The sequence below is a fragment of the Manis pentadactyla genome, chromosome 9, assembly GCF_030020395.1.
Source record: "Manis pentadactyla isolate mManPen7 chromosome 9, mManPen7.hap1, whole genome shotgun sequence".
In the NCBI taxonomy this organism is placed as follows: Eukaryota; Metazoa; Chordata; class Mammalia; order Pholidota; family Manidae; genus Manis; species Manis pentadactyla.
The window spans coordinates 106,313,334-106,328,142 of record NC_080027.1 but is presented as its reverse complement, the minus strand read 5'-3'; positions in this window follow the sequence as shown (position 1 = coordinate 106,328,142).

The following is a 14,809-nucleotide window of genomic DNA, read 5'->3' as shown; positions in this document are numbered from 1 at the left end:
TTTGGTGCTTCCATTGACCTTGAAAGTGTTTACATACATCCATTAAAGCCATGTGTATCTTTTGTCAGAGGGGTTTGTTCTATTGCCACATCTGACTCTTGCTATAAACTCTTTGTGAGCAAGGGCCTTGTTTCCCATTTCCATGTCTTCAGTTCTGAGCACAGCAAATGGCACACGGTAGGGCCTAAAGTAATGAGATAACTGGTCAGAAACCCCAGACCCTTCTTTATGTACTAATTTTCAGTCCTTTTCAATTTTGTCTAGCCAAGCCAGGAAAGACTACATGTTCAGTCTATCTCCAAGAAGAAGTCATGATGAACATCCACTCACCCCCTTGCATCTCTTCCTCCTAATGTCCACAGACCATGAATCATCAACTCCATGATCTACTGCCACCATAGATATTGTAGAAACCAGGATAAAGAAGTGAGTGTACAAATAGGAATTAATACTTCCAGCTATAACATTGAGAATAAATCAATATCACTTCTCTGTGGCCAAGAGATGCTTAATAGGCAAAGATCACTGCCAGATTGTAAAAAAATCTGGTCAGTGAGAGCTCATGTAAGCTACAGGAATGAACAGCCCGACTGCTTTCTCATCTTAAAAAGTGATAACTTTTTCTTTGGCATTAGCTGATGAATATAAGTCTGCATCCATGGGATTCCGTTCCAAAAGTGCTGATCTTGTTTCCAGGATCTAGGCTGTGTGAGCTGTTTAGGATCATGAGTCTTTTTCAGTGGGGGTTGGAGATGCCCGTTCAGCCTCTTCCATTGGCCTGGGAGGCCCAGAAGTCCATTACCAGTGGATCATCTCATGTGTTATCATCTGATTAGAGTGATAAAGCACCCGCTGACACCTGTATCTTTCCAGTCTCTTTTCCACATTCCCTTCCAGGTATTTTCCCCTCAGGCCTCACTAGGCTACTTGGACTGTCCCTGAACATGCCCTGTAGGTTCTTATCCACCTGCTTCTGCATGTGTCTCGGTCACCCTGGAATGTCCCTTTGCCCTGCCTTGTACACAGGACTGGTTCTTCAAAGCTCAGCCCAAAAGTCACTTTAATATATCTCAGTGCTCTTCTGACTAAGAACCCTCACCTTCCTGGAGGAAGCGATTTCTCCTTAATCTTTGATCCTACATGACCTGATGTGTCCCTTAATTATGGTTCTTACCACATTCTGTCACAGCTTATTTCTATAATGATTATAATTGTTCCATTAGCAAATCCTGTTGGCACTACCTTCAGAATATATCCCAGACCTGACCCCGTCCCACCACATCTGTCTGCCAGTCCAGTGCAGAGCACTGTCATTTCTCATTATAATTTGGTCTCCTTGCCTCCATGATTGTCTCCCTACAGTATCTTTCCTATAGGGTTAGACTGATCCTTATAAAAGATGAGTTAAGTGGTATAACTCTTCTGCTCAGAACCTTCAGTGTTTCCTATGTGTATGAGTCAGAGTTCTCCAGAGAAACAGGACCAATGGGATGTGTCTGTATATGGAAAGGGACTTATTATAAGGCTTTGGCTCACATGATTATGGAGGCTGGCAAGTCCAAAATCTGCAGTGTAGGCCGGCGGCCTGGACACCCAACAGAGCTGATGATGCAGTTCTGGTCTGAAGGCCTGCAGTGCAGAGACCCAGGAGAGCCAATCGTACAGATGTGTTTCCTTTTGGGGAGGCTGGTCCTTTTGTTCTATCCTGGACTTTACCCGATTGAATGAGACCCATCCACATCATGTAAGACAGTCTGCTTACTCAGAGTTCACTGATTCAGTAGTCAATTATATCCAAAAACACTCTCCAAGTTGACACACGTAAAATTAACCATCAGGTCACGTCACTTAGCCTTCATCATGTTTCCACCTGGTCCTATAGGAGTGCACAGCCTCTGGCTATCTACTCCTCTCTCCCTGTGCTCCAGCCACTCCAGCCTTCTAGCTGTTCTTCAGACAGGAATGACATTCCTACATCAGGGTGCTTCTCTCTGTTCTCAAAGAGTGCATAAATGAATGCTTTCCTCCCAGATATTTGCATGTCTGTTGTCTTCTCCTCTAGATGGCTGTATTCAATGACCCCTCCTCCAAGAGGCCTTCCCTGACCTAATTCTTCTCTGACATTTTCCCCCTGGTCCCTGTCATCCTCTAGTCCCTTACCCTGCTTTATAATTCTTCATGGTTCTTACCTGACCTCGTATCATGCATTTATCTGTTCATTTTCTGCTTCCTCCATCTAGAATGCAAGCTCCGTATGGACAAAGACTTCATCTGTTTTGGTCACTTTTATATCCTCAATCCCTAGAGCAGTGCCTGGCACATGACAGGTACTCAACTAATATCCATTGAATAAATGAATACATTTAAAATCTATTAATAGCTAACATATACTAACTGCTTACTATCCCCTTTTATGTTTATAAAAACCTATGGGGTAGACTCTGATCTGATACTGGACTGCAAGATCCATGAAGTCTGGCCTTGCTGGTTTTGTTCAGTTCTGTATCCCTAGCCTAGAACCAATAACATGCTCTCCAAAAAGGTTTGCTAAATGAATGTATGAACAAGGCAACATTTTACAGACCAGAAGGTTGAAGCAGAGAGGGCGAAGTGACTTGTCTAAGCCACTCTGTGAAGAAGGGCAAGAACCAGGATTTCAGCCTGGGTTATCTGACCCCACAACCCAGATGTGTTTCCCCACTCAGCTGTGGTCTCTGTAAGGGTGGTGGCTGTAGCTTACCTGTCTTGATTTCCCCAGCTTCTGGCAAAATGCTGACACTAAATAAATGTTTATGAATGGAATGCATCCTACTTGTTTCATCTTCCAAGCTCTGCCATGACGGAGGTAGACCCTCAGGTCAGAACTCCTAGTGGGTCACATTTCACTTAGCCTCTCAGTGTAGACACTGGGGTAAAGAACTCAAGATGTTGCCATGGAACACACCCAGATTGTTTACTTCTAATGGTGTGACTTTGGGCCTCAATTTTTCTATCTGTACAATGGGGATAAGAGTAATATCTACTCCCAAAGATTATTTCTAAGGTTAGCTAAAATAATGTGTGCAAATCATTTAGCTCTGAGCCTGATACACTGTAATCGCTCAACAAATGCTAGCTGCCATTATTTGCTGACCTCTCTCTCAACTTCTGCAGCACATCTCCTGTTTGCACTTGGTATTATTCACTTTTCAGATGTCACAATATATCATTTACCACATGGTGTGCCTCTAGGATGGGGTGGGGGGAGATAGAGACAATGCCTTACACTTTTGTATTCCTACATAGAGTAAGAGTGGTGCTTTGTAACTTACGGTTGTTCAGTATTTTAATAAATCCATTTATTCTTGCAGCTCCCACAAGAGAGCTCTGTGTCACCAGATCTCCATGATGATTCCATGATAATTTCAGCTGATAGATTTGGGATTTTTTCCTACACCAGTATTCTAGGGATTCTTAAGTTGGGTGACAGTAGTTTAGATGGCCTTGAAACAGAATAAAAATGTGTCCCTTAGCACATTCTTTTAAGCTCCTGTCAGCCATTTCTTTTGCAGAAGAATCATAGTATGTAAATGTCAAACGAAAATACTGAACAATTCTTCTTTGACCTTGATTCCCAAATATTTGGAGTGCAAGTTAGAACACTTAGAATTCCTAAGGAATCTAGACTGTAACACCACGGAGTAAGGTGGGTAAGGGAGTAGGGACTAGTGGGGGAGAAATACCTGATAAGTTGGTCAAGGAAGGAGACATTTGAGCAGAGATCTGAATGACCTGAGAAACAAAGCCATGCAAATCTACGGGGAGGAAGAGCAATCAGGTGGGAGGAAGAGCAAATGCAAAGGACCTGAGACATCAAGTAGTGAGTGTGTTTGGGGAGCAGCAAAGAGGCCAGTGTGATAGAAGCATAGTGAGCAGAGGGAAGTGGTTGGAGATGAGGAAGCTGAGGAATCAGGGGCTAGATCATCTAGAGCCTCATGGGCTGTGGCAGGGACTTGGAGTTGCCTTCTGAGATGGGCGGCCTCTGCGGATTCTGAGCAGAGGACACACAGGATGTGATTGATATAATTTACTTTTCTGAAAGATCTCTCTGGCTGCTTCTTGGCTTGCAGGGGGACAAGAGTGAAAGTAGGCGGGCCAGTTAGGGAGCCACTAAGTAGTACAGGTGAGAGAGTGTGGTGGCTTGGTAGAGGTACTGATAGTGAGAAGTGGTTTATGTTGAAATGTATTTTGAAGGTAGATCACTTAGGATTTTTGGATGGATTGCTCAAAGTGGTATATGGGATAAAAAGAAGAGAGCTTTTTTTGTTCCCCTGTGGAGTAACTGATTGAATGATTTGATTCAATGAAATGGAGAGGACATAGTGATGAAATAGCTTTGTGGGGACAACTGTGGAAATCAGTCAGTTTTGGATATGTTAAAATTTAGATACCCTGGCGGAGATACTGAGTAGGAAGTGGATAGAGAAGCCCAAAGCTTGAGGGGAAGGACAGAGTTAACAATATACATTTTGGAATCATCAACAGAAAACGGGATTTAAAGCCATAGTAGTGGATGAGATTCTCTAGGGAGTGAAAATAGGGAAAAGTGTAATGACAAAGTCTCATTCTGGGGCACTTCAACATTTAGAGTCTGGGAAGAGGGGGAGCCACCCAAGGAGACTGAGAAGTGCCAGCAGTGTTGGAAGGAAACAAGAATGTGGTGTCCCTGAAGTCAAGTTAAAAGTCCATTTTAAGGAGGGGGTGGTCATCTCTCTGTCTGCAGGAGACCAAGTAAGGTGATCACTGAGAGTTGACTATTGGGATCAATACAAGATGCACAGAAGAGTGCTCATAGAAGCACTGTTTGTTTTGGTTAAAATACTGGATGCCCTCCCAAAAGTCTATCAGCAGGAGAATGGTGTGTTTGTGCAATGGAATTCTACTCAGCTGAAAAAAATGAATGAGCTAGAGTCATGTGGATGAATCCTACAAACATGGTAGTTGAAGAAAATGTGCATAGAATACCACTTATAAAGTTTAAAGCATGCAAAACAAACTTGGATTGCATAGAGGAACTTACAGAGTAAAAAGTATAAAGAAATACATGGAAATAAAAAATACTGAATTCAGGATACTAGTTACCTTAAGAGCTGGGTAGAGGAAGTGAGTCAGTAAGGATACAAAGGAGACATTCAACAATAATGGTAGTATTTTGCTCTTTAAGCTTGGGGGATAGGTACACAGATAACCACTGAATTTTTTATACTTTTTGTAAAGATCTAAATATTGCCTAAGAAACTCTAAATGAGAAGAAAGACAATAAACAGTAATTTAACCACTGCATCTGTCAATGTGGAAGTCATTTGTGACCTGCACAAAAGCAATCTCAGGGAATTGTTTGTCGGGCAAGCTGATTGAAGTGGGTTTGTTGGAGAAAGACAATTCTTGAAGGAAGTTCTGGTTTTAATTCTGGTTATAAAGGGGGCAGAAAAATGGAGTGGTAGCTGGGGGAATGTCAGACACGGTAGAGTTTGATTGACAGAGTGGCTCCAAATGTAAAGTTTGCTAAGGCCAAGTAATGTATGAAATTAAAATAATAGTTCATGTTTAATTATTTATCCTTAGCAGATAATCCAGCCCCCTGGTTTCCCTTTGGTGTTTTGGCATTTGACTGTCGGGGTTCATTAGCATCTTCACCAGAGAAGGAAGAACTCAAATCAGTCCCTTTGGATACTGGTGAAAATAATTTAGTAAAAGCCTCAGTTGGGGAGGAGTTGGAAACAACTCATTTAAATGAGGTTTGGGATCACTTGTGGATTAATATAGATAGAGTGTTGAATAAAAACATCACACAGAATGTGTAAGTAATTTCAGGTGTTTGAGTGTATGGTTTCTGGAATGAGGAAGGTTCGAAATGATGTACAAAGGCCACTTATACCTATAACTTTCAAGAAAAGTTCTTGAAGGTGGATTTGGGGAAGCTTTTAATACAATTGTTATCTGCATATAAGATCTGTTGCCATTAAGGAATAAACACTGTGTTGTGGTGGTTACTGTTTTTCTAGTAGCTTGTGTGAATTTACAATCTTTTCACCTTATCTCCTGAAGCTCATTTAGGCCAAGGATACCTGTTAGTAAGAAAATTGTTATAATAATAAAATATAAATTATACTGAATGTAATTTACAGAGACTCTATTGTATGCCACGTACTCTCCTAGGCGTTATGGCCAATTTCATTAAACTCTTACAACCTCTATGCAAAGAAAGTTTTATTATCCCCATTTTACAGGTGAGGAAACTGAAGCAGAGTAGAGTTTCATAGACAGTAAATTCCAAAACTGGGATTGGAACCCAGGAGGTCTAATTCCAAAGCCTGGACTCACTCCCCTTTTCTGTGCAGCCCCTAAGAATGGCTGTGATTAGGCCCTTGACACGGAGTCAGTTTAATCCCCTTCTATGGCCTTGTAATTTCTCAGAAGGCCGATCTTGCTTCCTGGTGTTTTGAACCAGAACATGTTTGTTAACTGAATACGAGACATTATGGGTAGGAGTGACCACTGTGGGGAATGCAGCATTACGTCAGTTGGAAGTTTTGAAGAGCTGTCATGAATTGGGAATAAAAGTGACTGCATGTTCTGAGGTCTTTTACTTTGTAGAGCATCCTGTGTTTCTAAAACATCCACAGTGACTGTTGTTCTATATTATTTAAATGAGCAAGTGCCCTAGTTTCAGGAGGAGGAGATTTTTTTTCATCAAATTTACTGCACATCTGTTTAAAGTATGCATAAATATCCAATCAAAATATTACAGAACAAGCCAGTTTTATCATATTAAAAATGTATGGCTAGACACAATGTGCTGAAAATATGAAACTACTACTTGGTGCTTTTTTTTTTTTTTTGCTCTGTTTATATTGGACTGTTTATCCCCAAATTAAATCTTGTGCAGAAATAAACCAGATAAAAAAGGAGTTCAAGTTGGTCCTGAAACAATTAAACTGATGTTATAAAAGTATGTCTGTATAATATGCCAACATTGCAAATACATTTTTATAGCAATAGAATTTTTGTAATATCTTAAATAGATTTTCAAACATTCAAATTATATATGCCATTACATATAATGATGTTTTATGGATATTGGATAATATAATGTAGAAGAATTTTAAAGCTCTCTTACTAGAAATCTTCAAATGTTTTATAAGTAACAAGGAATCTCCCTTTGGAGGATTTCTAGTGTTAACAGGTACTTTGTATCTTTTGGGTAAAATCAGAAAAAAATCAGTGAAGATCCAGTTGGACGTTTATAGAAGCAGTCCTTAGATTTCAGATTTCAAAACAGGGACACCATCATTATCTTCTTTCATGGAATAGCACAACTACATCACCATCACTCCAACACTGAAATTTATATTTGCCTTCTCGTTACAAGGGCACTGTTAGTCATCTTCCTTACAACGTTTAAATCTCAAAGTGGCTCTATGAGATGGTCCTCATTACCTATTTTATAGATTGAGAAATTGAGACTTAGAAGCTTAATTAATTTGCTCTAGGTAATACACCAAGATCTCTGCCCTTGGGAAACTGGCATATAGGTAACATTTGACAATCTCTAGCATTATTTTAGTTGTATCATCTTGGATGGGTCTCATGAGAGCTTTGTCCTAGATGAGGCAGATGATGCATGCCAGTCAGGAAAGCCAAGTGGCTCAGGGTCACTGGCGGGGAAGCCTGCCCTTTGGCTTACTGACTGGTGTTTCCCACCGAACTTCACAGGAAGCTTCACTGTGGAAAGAAAGTCCTTTACCACTTGTGCCTGTGATGCAGCTCCAGGGGAGATATGAGTGACAGAGAAGGGGAGTGGGGGAAGTGGAAAGGAATTCAGAGAAAAACACTTCTTCTCAGGAAGATTTTCTCTGCCAGGCAGTCTCCATGGCCCTGCATTTGATTCTTAGGAAGAGTAGAGTGTGTGCAGAAATTCAAATGTAGATTTCATAGGCACGAGGTGTTGGGAATACCCACAAGCTCTCTTTTAGGAATATACATTTGGATTGTGGTCCCTGAGGCATATTAGGAGAAGGGCAGTGTCCTCTCTTTATTCGCTTACCTGTCAGAGGGAGACCTGGGGTGTGACTATGCTCAGGAAGTGGCTCTGTCACTGTGGGAAGTTGTCAGCATAAGGTGCTTGTGGCTGACATTGCTGACGGGACTGAAGCAGAAGAGGAGACAAAGTGCTGGCTGCAGTGTGTGGGGAAGGTACTTTGTGGTATCCTTGGTTCTTCCAGAAAAAGCTAGGAAGACTTTGGGGAGGCAGTAATTCAGGACACACACACACACACACACATACACCGCTACTCCCACCCCCCTACCTTTGGAGGAAGAGAAAAGTATGGGATGTTGGAGACATGGGTAAGTAGTAAGATCAGGGAGGCTAGAAGATACTACAAATGGACAAGAGCAGAAGAAGATAAGGCCAAAGAGGTGGGTTGGGTTGGGGAAGTACTGGAATATAAATCTCAGAGGAGTCCATTACTTTGATAGGCAATTGGTACCACTTGTGAGCAAGATAGTAGGATGATCTGAGCTCAGGTTTAGGAAAATGTGTTAGGAAGTGATGTACTAGATATTTTAGAATAGAAAGAATCTTAGAATATGAAAAAAATGGCTAGGAATCTTTTGATAATACAGGGATACCCCATTTATTACAGGGCATGAGTTTCTGGAAATCAGAGTGCTAACTGAATTGGTTCTATAAAGACTCAGTATAGCATATCAGCAAAAGAGTAATGCAAGTGATGGCTCATAGAGTATAAGATGCACATAGTGCAGGGAGGAGTTGAGAGATTAGAGGACTCACTGGACTGAATCCCAGTGAGGGAAGAACTGGTATAATTGAGGAAACTGGGAGAATGGAGTGTTGTATAATTATAGAGTAATCTCTTTGGAGATAAAGGAGTTTCTGGTGAAGACAAGAAATTGAATAGATAAGTTATTTGGAAGTTAGAAAATCAAAGAACTCAGCATGTTTGGGACCAACTGGGAGGTGGCTGGCCTTGGTGGATATCCTGAAGATTTCAGTAAATGAAGAGCAATGCCTGTGAAGGCAGTAGTGACAGAGCTGAGGATGGCCCAGCGTGCCATGGGGAAAGGAGCTGGGTTTGTTTATGGAAGGGGGTGGAATGGTGGTTTGGTTGTTGCAGGTAAGAGGGTTCTGGACTCGACTCCCAATCCTGAAGGACATGGGTGTTGGAATGAGAGGCCTCGCCTTGGGATAGCTACAGGAGAAGTAGGCTTTCTGAGGACAGCCATACCATGATAAGGGAATAAAGGGATATTCACTGGAGAAGGGTGGAAGGGAATTTGTTAAGCAGATTCCAGAGAGCATAGGACAAGGATTTGGGAGAAATACGAGTGCCAGAAGTTGGATCAGAAGAAAAGAAACACTGAATAAGATGTAATAAGGGAAGAGGTAAACCACTAAAAGGGCCTCAATTTAGGAAAGTAGAGTGATGTAGTTGCATGTTTGCCAAGGAATGAGATGCTGACAGTCTTCTGGGGATGAATTATTGCTTGGCCCTGTAGGACTCACCTGCAGCCTCTTTAGGTGCCATTAGTGTGGAGAGGATTCTACAGGCTGATATGCTTTGGGTACAGAAATAAAGCTGGGTGAGTGGTCTGCTCTGAGCATTTGAATCTGGATACCGGGCTCTGAGATGTGGAGCTCAGTTCTGACATGATGATTTCACTAAAAACAAAACAGAACAAAACTTTGTCACCTCTATGCATAAAACCCCTCTGGTTCCTCTGTCTCCCTCATCCTGAAGTGCAAGTGCTGCAACATGGTTTATAAGACCTTCAGACATCTGGCTCCTGCCTCCCTCTTGAGTCTTCTGTCTTGCCAATTATTTCACTAGTCATGTTCCAGCCCTTCCTGAGATGCTTATAATTGCCTGGACATTTTTTGCAGCTTCTGATGGGAATTCTTTCCTTCCTACACACCTTCCTTTGTCTTCTACACACCAGTGGCCCTGCAGCCTCCACTCTGAAGATTTATCTCAGCAATCTCTTCTTCCAGAAGACCTCTCCTGACCACCTTATGTTGTATTAGATGCCTCACCTCTCATAGACCCTTTATTATTAGTAGTACCTTATAATTACCTCTGTCATTCGACTTGCCACATAATGTGATCTTTTTATAGATAGCCTCCACCAACAGCATGAGACCCTGAGAAGCTTTTGAGCAAAAGTCCTGTCTTATTCACCATTACATCCTCAGCCTCTTTCTTACTTGGCACATTAGAAGACTCTCAAATAAGGTTTTGAGAATGAATGAAATAATAGGAGCAGAATTAGGTCAGTGCCATGGGGAATAAACAAAGGCATGGATTCCAGAGGCATTGTGCTATTTGAGGGGTTGAATAGAATTAGCAAAATTTTTAATGTGTGTGTATGTGTGCACATTCGTGAATTTAGTGGAGGAGAAAAGGCTTCAAAACCTGCTTTGAGGTGAAACAAGGTCATGGTGGGATTGTACCATGAGGAGAAACAGGGAACACGAATGGAGACACAGTGTTGGGAACAAAACTGATGAATTCAGGATTGAGGCTGAGGTGAGATGCATAGATACCCAGGAGGCCCATGAAAATGATAGCTTGGGGTGGGAAGCTCAAAGTAATGAAAATCAAGGGAGGAGGGAGACACACAGTATGTGACCGGCAAATTTGTAATAGAGAATCACCACAAGAGATGTACCCTTTTTTCTATGGACATTTAGTAGAACAGAGATTATTATTATTATTATTGTCCTCCTTAATACATGAATAACACCAATTTGTTGAGGCTTTTAAAAAAAGATACATAAAGCATAGCAATCTGTTACCTCCTCTCAACCTCCCCAACAATTTGATGAAGTAGGTAGGGTGACATATACTCCTATATTTCAGGTGAGAATGAGGCACAGGGTGATTACAGTCCCAACGGGGGCTGAACAGACCTCAGAGTGGCTCTCCCAGTTTCCAGCTGCTGTGTTTCACTGGACCATTGTGCTTCCTCCAGGGAATGAGAGGCACATCCCAAATGAGAGATTAGACTCCTGTGTGTAGCAGGCCTCCGTTTTAGTTTTTAACACCATTCTGGAGTTGGAAGTGTGTCTGTGGTTCTCAGGTCTCCTCTGCAGCCCTTGCCGAAGAAGTCACTCTGTCAACCTGCCGGTCTGGTGGCATGTGGCCTTTTGTAACTGCAAGGTCACAGTTTGGCCGGCAGCTTCACAATTTCATCCTTGAGTACCATCAGATCCTTGGATGGGTGCCATCTACGGGTAATTTATTTGTTTCTAAATTTGTCAATTAGGTCTAAAGCATCTAGTACTTTACCACCACGTTTTCTTTTCCTCTAATTCTGGTTTTTTTTTAATTCCTGTTTTTTGAAAGATAATTTGTGGCTGAGAATTTCTTTAACATATTTCACTGTAAGCACTTTATAAGTACAGCTGGAGTTTATGTAGAACCAAGACTGAATTTATATTGGCTAAAGACTCAGAATATTTATCTGTTGTTGTTTATATCCAGATAGGAAGCAGGGGAAAATATTCTCCCATCAAAGGTTGAGGATTGCCTAGAAACAACAGTGATCTCTACTCATAGGTGATACTTACCACCTCTCCTCCCACCCCCCTGACTCATCTGCCCTGTTATCCCCATCCTTCTACTGAAACTATTATGAAAAAGTCTGTAAATGATTTCCTATCAAACCTAAGTGGCCTAGCATCTGTTTTGTTTTACTGGAATTTTCTGTGACGTCTGACATATTTTTTCAGGCCAGAATCTTAGGATTCATTCTCGATTCTTCTTTCCCTCTTGTTTCCTTCATGTTGAGGATAATCACATGGTTTGTCTTTTTTGGTTTGTTAATTTGGTGAGTCACATTGATTTTTGAGTGTTAAATCAACAGTGCATTCCAGGGATAAATTCTATTTCATCACAATCTATTATCCTTTATATATATTGTTGATTTATTAAAATTTTGTTTAGAAATTTAGCATCTGTGTCCACGAATGGTATTGGTCTGTCGTTTTCTAGTAATGCCTGGTTTTGGGTGTCAGGATAACACTGGTCTCAGACTGAGTTGAGAGGTTCTCTTCTGCAATATTTTGGAGGAATTTGGTTTCAAATTGGTGTTATTTCTTTAGTATTTGTTAGAATTCATTTTGCCATCTGGGTCTGGAGTTTTTTTTTGTGGGGAGGTTTTTAAGTACAAATTCAATTTCTTTAAAAGACATAGAGGTCTGTTTAGGCTACATATTCTTGAGTGAGACTGATAGTTTGTGTCTTTCAAGATACTTGTCAATTTCATCTAAGTTGTTTAATGTATGGCATAAAGTTCATTATTTTCTTAAGAGTTTTACTATCTGTATAATCTGTAATGATGTCACCTCTAATACCCAATATTGCTGGTGTTTTCGGTCTCTTTTTTTTTCTGATTGGTGTTACTAGAGGTTTATCAATTTTACTGATTTTTTTCAAAGAACCAGCTTGTGGTTTCATTGCTTTTTTCTGTTGTTTTCTATTTCATTGATCTTTCTTTTGACCTTTGTCATTTCCTTTCTTCTGCTTATTTCAGATTTAATTTGCTCTTCTCTTTTTAGTTTATTAAATTTGAAAGTGAGGTCATTGATTTGTGACTTTTCCTGTTTTCTAATATAGATATTTAGTGTTATAAATATCCCCTCAAGTACTGTATTAGCATTTCACAAATTCTGGCATGTTGTGTTTTCATTCAGTTCAAAATTCTTTCTAATTTCCCTTTTGATTTCTTGTTTGACCTAAAGGTTATTTCAAACTGTTATTTAGTATTCAAACGTTTGGGGGGATATTTTCCATATATTTTTCTGTTATTGATTTGAACTTTAATTCCAGTGTGGTCGCTGAACATACTTCATATGATTTGAATCCTTTTACATTTATTGAAACTTGTTTGATGTATCTTATAATGCTTTTTTAAAATCAAAGGGATTAAACTTTTGGGGATCACATTTATGATGGCCAGCCAGCAATGCCCTTGGTAGTAGCAGTTTATGCTTTTCAGTAGACAGTATCTAAATGGGCCTCTCCAAAGATGCCCTTCCTTCCTCACTTCATCTTCTCAACTGTTTATATCCCTCATCTTACAGAGAGGACTTTTCTAGAGCAAGCATGAAATTTGCTTGCCTTATTTGCTGGGGTGGGAGGGTGGCCTATGGAGTTAGTCTGAATAAAGTCAGAGGGAAAGAGGGCAAATAAAGAAGTAATCCAGGGAGGGCTGAGCTGTGACTATAAAGAGACATTTTATTCTGTGGCTCATAAACTGACTTTGAAGGCAATTTCAAAAATGTTTTGAGCAATGACAGCATTGCTGGATGAAGAGTTGTAGCCTTGGAGATCACTTTGAATGACAGTACTCATTGGATGTGTGAGGCCCTGAGTGTTTTAGGAAAAATTAACCATTATTTTAGCTAAATATATAATTACTTCAGTGAAACATTCCAAACTCATTGCAGTACAAGCACAGAAGAGTTTTTTCCTTCCTCTGGTCACTGCTTTCGGCCATACTTTGCTCAATTTTCTGTTCTTAGAATTGTATCATAGATATTTTCCCACAGCTCTTGATCACTTTCAGTTGTTAAAAGCACAGTGCAGCCTTATTTAATTTCCTTGTCCACTTCTTGGATAGAGCATGGTGGAGAGGTGTACTGTGAGGAATAGCGGGGGCCTCTTTTGCATTCCTTTTATCCTCCAGCAAGTTGGGAAGAGGGACTGAAATTAACAAGTGGACACATCTCACATTCAGCTGTTGCTTACCCTCCTGATCGGCCAAATGTGTATGGTGGCATTGGACAAGAGGGCCCCAAAGAAGAACTGGGAGAGCCTACACACAGGGAAGACTGGCAACACATTTCCCAGGTGAACATTTGCTTATGCAGTGGTCTTGATGCTCTGCCCTCGGGTAGCATTAGCCCAGGTAACCTGGAGGGATTTTCCTTTTGACCCACAGGAATCTCACATTCCCGATACCACAGTAGTAGATAGAACTTCTCTCTCTGCCTTGTCTCCCTTTCATTAATTTTTCAGTTGCTCACATAGGCATCAAATCTGCTGCCTAAGCAGATATTCAAAAGGGGAGAAGAGGCCATTCTCCTTTTCTGCTGGTATCCTTTATTTTTAAAAATACTTCTCTTTGAGCACTTCCATTTGGCTTGGAGGATAATAAGAACCACGTCCTCCCTCCTTTAATGTAACAGTCAGGGTGTACTACGTTCTGTTGTGCTAACAACCCCCTCTAAATCTCAGCAGGTAAACACAACAAAGAAAAAAATTCTTGTTTAAGTTACCTGTCCCCTGCAAGTACAGTAGGGAGGCTCTGTTCATCATTGCTGACACAGAAGCCACCGTTTGAATGGTTTTAGCCACTGTTTCAGAGGCAGGTAGGAGCTTTGGAAGGTCTCACACTGGCAATTTGCCACTCTGGCCTAGAAGTGACATATGGCCTATAATAGTCACATGGTCCTAACTTAACAAAAGGGTCAGGACAGCAACTTCTCAAAGGGAGAAGAACCAGAAATAGTCTATTGGCAGCACTAATGGCCAGCATGTTAGTTTCCATCTCGTGCCTCCCAGTGGTTCTCTGTCTCTTTGCTCTCACTTCCCCTGATCTGCTTTCATAGAGAGTTGGGAGGTGGGGTTGCACACAGGTGGCGGAGCAAAGGTTAAGGAAGGCAGAAACTTATTTTACTTACTGTTACACATACATTCGTATGCATGTTGAATGGCACCTGTGGCAAGGCAAAGTTCAAGAC